This window comes from Schistocerca cancellata, chromosome 9 (assembly GCF_023864275.1).
Source record: "Schistocerca cancellata isolate TAMUIC-IGC-003103 chromosome 9, iqSchCanc2.1, whole genome shotgun sequence".
NCBI lineage: Eukaryota > Metazoa > Arthropoda > Insecta > Orthoptera > Acrididae > Schistocerca > Schistocerca cancellata.
This window is the reverse complement of record NC_064634.1, coordinates 384,488,328-384,495,590: the sequence shown is the minus strand read 5'-3', so window position 1 is coordinate 384,495,590 and position 7,263 is coordinate 384,488,328.

The window sequence follows — 7,263 nt, the reverse complement described above, 5'->3', positions numbered from 1 at the left end:
ACACAACAAACTCTTTATTCTCACCAAGTAATGAGTGCTATCGGCAGGGGATCGCAAATTGATTCCATATTTCCAGATTCCCAGAAAGCATTTGACAGCGTTCTTCACGTCCGCTCCCGGTAGCTGAGTGGTGCCGCCACGGTAGCTCAGAGTGTTCTGTCAAAGGGTTAGCTACCCGCTTTAATAAAAAAAAAAAAACTGAGTGAACTGATCAACGAAAAACCTGAACGGGTATCATCGGACGTCCGCCCTGAACAAATTCAACAAACAATATAGAGCAAGAATGAGATTTGGAAAAAAAAGTGGTCAGCGCGACAGAATGTCAATCATAAGGCCCCGGATTCGATTCCCGGCTGGGTCAGAGATTTTCTCCGCTCAGAGACTGGGTGTTGTGTTGTCCTTCGTCCCCATCGACACGCAAGTCGCCGAAGTTCCGTCAACGAAAGACTTGCACCCGGTGAACGGTCTGCCCGACGGGAGGCCCTAGTCACACAACAATTACATTTTACCGTTCGTCACAAGCAGCTTTCAATCAAACTGCGTGTCTATGGAGTATCAGTCGTCTTACTTCGTGATGTCCTGTTAGAAAGGTTACAGTTCGTAGTAACTGACGGAAAGTCGTCGACTAAAACAGAAGTGATATCTAGCGTTCCCTAAGTAAATGTCGGAGACCTTCTTCCGTTCTTAATCTACACTCCTGGAAATTGAAATAAGAACACCGTGAATTCATTGTCCCAGGAAGGGGAAACTTTATTGACACATTCCTGGGGTCAGATACATCACATGATCACACTGACAGAACCACAGGCACATAGACACAGGCAACAGAGCATGCACAATGTCGGCACTAGTACAGTGTATATCCACCTTTCGCAGCAATGCAGGCTGCTATTCTCCCATGGAGACCATCGTAGAGATGCTGGATGTAGTCCTGTGGAACGGCTTGCCATGCCATTTCCACCTGGCGCCTCAGTTGGACCAGCGTTCGTGCTGGACGTGCAGACCGCGTGAGACGACGCTTCATCCAGTCCCAAACATGCTCAATGGGGGACAGATCCGGAGATCTTGCTGGCCAGGGTAGTTGACTTACACCTTCTAGAGCACGTTGGGTGGCACGGGATACATGCGGACGTGCATTGTCCTGTTGGAACAGCAAGTTCCCTTGCCGGTCTAGGAATGGTAGAACGATGGGTTCGATGACGGTTTGGATGTACCGTGCACTATTCAGTGTCCCCTCGACGATCACCAGTGGTGTACGGCCAGTGTAGGAGATCGCTCCCCACACCATGATGCCGGGTGTTGGCCCTGTGTGCCTCGGTCGTATGCAGTCCTGATTGTGGCGCTCACCTGCACGGCGCCAAACACGCATACGACCATCATTGGCACCAAGGCAGAAGCGACTCTCATCGCTGAAGACGACACGTCTCCATTCGTCCCTCCATTCACGCCTGTCGCGACACCACTGGAGGCGGGCTGCACGATGTTGGGGCGTGAGCGGAAGACGGCCTAACGGTGTGCGGGACCGTAGCCCAGCTTCATGGAGACGGTTGCGAATGGTCCTCGCCGATACCCCAGGAGTAACAGTGTCCCTAATTTGCTGGGAAGTGGCGGTGCGGTCCCCTACGGCACTGCGTAGGATCCTACGGTCTTGGCGTGCATCCGTGCGTCGCTGCGGTCCGGTCCCAGGTCGACGGGCACGTGCACCTTCCGCCGACCACTGGCGACAACATCGATGTACTGTGGAGACCTCACGCCCCACGTGTTGAGCAATTCTGCGGTACGTCCACCCGGCCTCCCGCATGCCCACTATACGCCCTCGCTCAAAGTCCGTCAACTGCACATACGGTTCACGTCCACGCCGTCGCGGCATGCTACCAGTGTTAAAGACTGCGATGGAGCTCCGTATGCCACGGCAAACTGGCTGACACTGACGGCGGCGGTGCACAAATGCTGCGCAGCTAGCGCCATTCGACGGCCAACACCGCGGTTCCTGGTGTGTCCGCTGTGCCGTGCGTGTGATCATTGCTTGTACAGCCCTCTCGCAGTGTCCGGCGCAAGTATGGTGGGTCTGACACACCGGTGTCAATGTGTTCTTTTTTCCATTTCCAGGAGTGTATATAAACTGTTTAGGAGACAGTCTGGGCAGCCCTCTCAGATTGTTTACAGATGAGGTTGTCATTTATTGCATAGTGAAATCATGAAAAGATCAAAACCAATTACGCAATGATTTTGACAAGATACTTCTAGATTCCGAAAAAAGAGAATTGACCATAAATAATGAAACCTGTGAGATCGTCTACATGAGTAGTATAAGGAATCCCTTGAATTTGGGTCACACGGTAAATCGCACAAATCTAAAGGCTATCAGTTCATCTAAATACCTGATGATTGCAATTACGAATAATTTAAACTGGAACGACCATACAAAAAATTTTGTGGAAAAGGTGAAGCAAAAACTGCGTTTTGTTGGCGGGACACTTAGAAATGCGACAGGTATACTAAACAGCTTCACCATACATATACAGTTGCATACATATACAAAAACATCTACATCTACATCTACATCTATACTCCGCGAGCCACCTTACGGTGTGTGGCGGAGGGTACTTATTGTACCACTATCTGATCCCCCCTTCCCTGTTCCATTCACGAATTGTGCGTGGGAAGAACGACTGCTTGTAAGTCTCCGTATTTGCTCTAATTTCTCGGATCTTTTCGTTGTGATCATTACGCGAGATATATGTGGGCGGTAGTAATATGTTGCCCATCTCTTCCCGGAATGTGCTCTCTCGTAATTTCGATAATAAACCTCTCCGTATTGCGTAACGCCTTTCTTGAAGTGTCCGCCACTGGAGCTTGTTCAGCATCTCCGTAACGCTCTCGCGCTGACTAAATGTCCCCATGACGAATCGCGCTGCTTTTCGCTGGATCATGTCTATCTCTTCTATTAATCCAACCTGGTAAGGGTCCCATACCGATGAGCAATACTCAAGAATCGGACGAACAAGCGTTTTGTAAGCTACTTCTTTCGTCGATGAGTCACATTTTCTTAGAATTCTTCCTATGAATCTCAACCTGGCGCCTGCTTTTCCCACTATTTGTTTTATGTGATCATTCCACTTCAGATCGCTCCGGATAGTAACTCCTAAGTATTTTACGGTCGTTACCGCTTCCAATGATTTACCACCTATGGTATAATCGTACTGGAATGGATTTCTGCCCCTATGTATGCGCATTATATTACATTTATCTACGTTTAGGGAAAGCTGCCAGCTGTCGCACCATGCATTAATCCTCTGCAGGTCTTCCTGGAGTACGTACGAGTCTTCTGATGTTGCTACTTTCTTGTAGACAACCGTGTCATCTGCAAATAGCCTCACGGAGCTACCGATGTTGTCAACTAAGTCATTTATGTATATTGTAAACAATAAAGGTCCTATCACGCTTCCTTGCGGTACTCCCGAAATTACCTCTACATCTGCAGATTTTGAACCGTTAAGAATGACATGTTGTGTTCTTTCTTCTAGGAAATCCTGAATCCAATCACAAACCTGGTCCGATATTCCGTAAGCTCGTATTTTTTTCATTAAACGTAAGTGCGGAACCGTATCAAATGCCTTCCTGAAGTCCAGGAATACGGCATCAATCTGCTCGCCAGTGTCTACGGCACTGTGAATTTCTTGGGCAAATAGGGCGAGCTGAGTTTCACATGATCTCTGTTTGCGGAATCCATGTTGGTTATGATGAAGGAGATTTGTATTATCTAAGAACGTCATAATACGAGAACACAAAACATGTTCCATTATTCTACAACAGATTGACGTAAGCGAAATAGGCCTATAATTATTCGCATCTGATTTATGACCCTTCTTGAAAATGGGAACGACCTGCGCTTTCTTCCAGTCGCTAGGTACTTTACGTTCTTCCAGCGATCTACGATAAATTGCTGATAGAAAGGGGGCAAGTTCTTTAGCATAATCACTGTAGAATCTTAAGGGTATCTCGTCTGGTCCGGATGCTTTTCCGCTACTAAGTGATAGCAGTTGTTTTTCAATTCCGATATCGTTTATTTCAATATTTTCCATTTTGGCGTCCGTGCGACGGCTGAAGTCAGGGACCGTGTTACGATTTTCCGCAGTGAAACAGTTTCGGAACACTGAATTCAGTATTTCTGCCTTTCTTCGGTCGTCCTCTGTTTCGGTGCCATCGTGGTCAACGAGTGACTGAATAGGGGATTTAGATCCGCTTACCGATTTTACATATGACCAAAACTTTTTAGGGTTCTTGTTTAGATTGTTTGCCAATGTTTTATGTTCGAATTCGTTGAATGCTTCTCTCATTGCTCTCTTTACGCTCTTTTTCGCTTCGTTCAGCTTTTCCTTATCAGCTATGATTCGACTACTCTTAAACCTATGATGAAGCTTTCTTTGTTTCCGTAGTACCTTTCGTACATGATTGTTATACCACGGTGGATCTTTCCCCTCGCTTTGGACCTTAGTCGGTACGAACTTATCTAAGGCGTACTGGACGATGTTTCTGAATTTTTTCCATTTTTGTTCCACATCCTCTTCCTCAGAAATGAACGTTTGATGGTGGTCACTCAGATATTCTGCGATTTGTGCCCTATCACTCTTGTTAAGCAAATATATTTTCCTTCCTTTCTTGGCATTTCTTATTACACTTGTAGTCATTGATGCAACCACTAACTTATGATCACTGATACCCTCTTCTACATTCACGGAGTCGAAAAGTTCCGGTCTATTTGTTGCTATGAGGTCTAAAACGTTAGCTTCACGAGTTGGTTCTCTAACTATCTGCTCGAAGTAATTCTCGGACAAGGCAGTCAGGATAATGTCACAAGAGTCTCTGTCCCTGGCTCCAGTTCTGATTGTGTGACTATCCCATTCTATACCTGGTAGATTGAAGTCTCCCCCTATTACAATAGTATGATCACGAAACTTCTTCACGACGTTCTGCAGGTTCTCTCTGAGGCGCTCAACTACTACGGTTGCTGATGCAGGTGGTCTATAGAAGCATCCGACTATCATATCTGACCCACCTTTGACACTTAGCTTAACCCAGATTATTTCACATTCGCATTCGCTAATAACTTCACTGGATATTATTGAATTCTTTACTGCTATAAATACTCCTCCACCATTGGCGTTTATCCTATCCTTGCGGTCTTCTTCAGGAGTATTGTTGCGCGGTACGGAATCCTTATGAGATAAGATCATCGAAAAAGTTGAAATAGGGTAGAGAGTGTCAAGGATATTAACACGAGTTGGAGTGTTTATCACGACGACAAAGAAGACGTTTTACGTTGACGAGATCTTTTTCCGAAATTTCAAACACCAACTTTCTCCTCCGAATATGAAAATGTTTTGTTGACGCTTACCTACGTAGGGAGAAACGATCATCGTAATAAAGTGAGAGAGATCGAAGCTCGCACGGAAATAGTATGAGTTTGTTTTTCCCACGCGGTGTTCGGGAGTGTAACGGAAGAGAAATAGTCTGAAGATGGTTCGATAAACCCTTCACTAGGCACTTCAGTGTAAATTGGAGAGTAGTCTTGTAGATAAATTCTCATGCTTCTACACTTGCGCTTCGCATACACAGCACCAAACGGCTAAAATATTCAACCGGCCACCCAATTCCAGTTGGAGGTTGCCTATTTAACGGCTCTCAGAAGCAAAAAAAAAATGATTTTCAGTATTTCATATAATTATTGATAGAATTTATAAATTTAAAATGCTATTCACATATACCACTGAAGGAATGTGCAAAATTACGTCATTTCGCGACGCATAATTCAGCAGACACGACGTCGAAAACAATGCGATGTCTGAAAAACTAGCTGTTCTTAAAACGGAGCATAAATCTTCAATTACTTAAAGAACTGTGGTGTCGGAGGGAATGGAGGGGGGTGGGGAGCTACTGGCAATTTCTAAACAAATATGGGCTCCTTTTTCCGATTTTCTCTTCATGATTCATGATATACTATTTACTCCAGCAACCAGCACCAATGAAAAGAGCGACGGTTCGTATACGTCCTTCCTTAACTTCCTTGGAATGCACGGGCCTGCATTTATCATGAGTAATGTCGTTTCTGCCAATATTCGTTTACCATTTATCAGCTCAATATGTACTTCAAAGTCCTGCTAGAAACATTTTAAGGTTAGAATGACTTGAATACTCGTAAATAATCAAATCTCATTTTTTTCAGTTTATGGTGAAACGGCCAGCCGAATACCAGAAGAGGTACATATCCGCTGTAGTATACTTTATAAGTTTCTCAAGGGTAGTAACGCAACAGTTGCTACTAAAAACAACTGCGATGTTAGGCGTTCTTAAATGCCTGAATGGCTTTTCTAAGTTTAAATCCGGTAAATCTGATCTTTCCGACTCTTATCAATCAGGAAGTCCAACAATTGTTAGAGAGTGACATATTGAGGGTGGAAATGGAAGCAAATCCGTGTCAGACAATGGAAGAACTTGAAAACACTTTCGACCATGCAAGAATATTCGCAGCAGATCGATAAAGACAAACAAAGCTAACCGATCCACCACATGCAACTCATTGCAATACAGAAGCGTTTTTTGATCGCTTGATCACTTCACTCCACATGAAAAATGAATCCTCTGTGGTAATCCAAAACGCAACAGGTACTGTCTCTCTCCGAATGAATCGTCACGAAGCACAGCTAAGCTATGTTTACATCCCAAAATGCGCTTTTGTATGTTTAGTGGAGTATTCTCGGGTTCGTTCATTTTGGGCTGCTGAAACCTGGACAAACGGTAAATGCAGACCTTTACTATGAATGACTGGATTTAGTAAACATAGCTTTAACTGAAAATTGACCAGCGATTGTCAACGGAAAAATCGTTATTCTGCAACACTACAACGTAGTACCGCACTGCGGAAGACGAACGCCGAAAAAAAAAATTATTACATTGAAGTTGGACGTATGACCTCACCAACCATATTCGCCCGATACTGCGCCTTCGGTTTTCCATTTTTTCCGAAGGGTACAACATTTTATAAGTAGCAAAAAATGTGAAAATGAGGATTATGTACTAAACGCCATCTCCAGATATTTTGTTCAAAAACTACTTGATTTTTATCGATCTGGCATTGAAAATTTCCATACTAATGGCGTAAGGTTGTTGGTAACGAGGCTGCTTACGTCATGGATTAAATACGAAGACAATTTATTTGTTTGAATTTAATGTAAAAATACATTACTATCCGGTCCCCTAAAC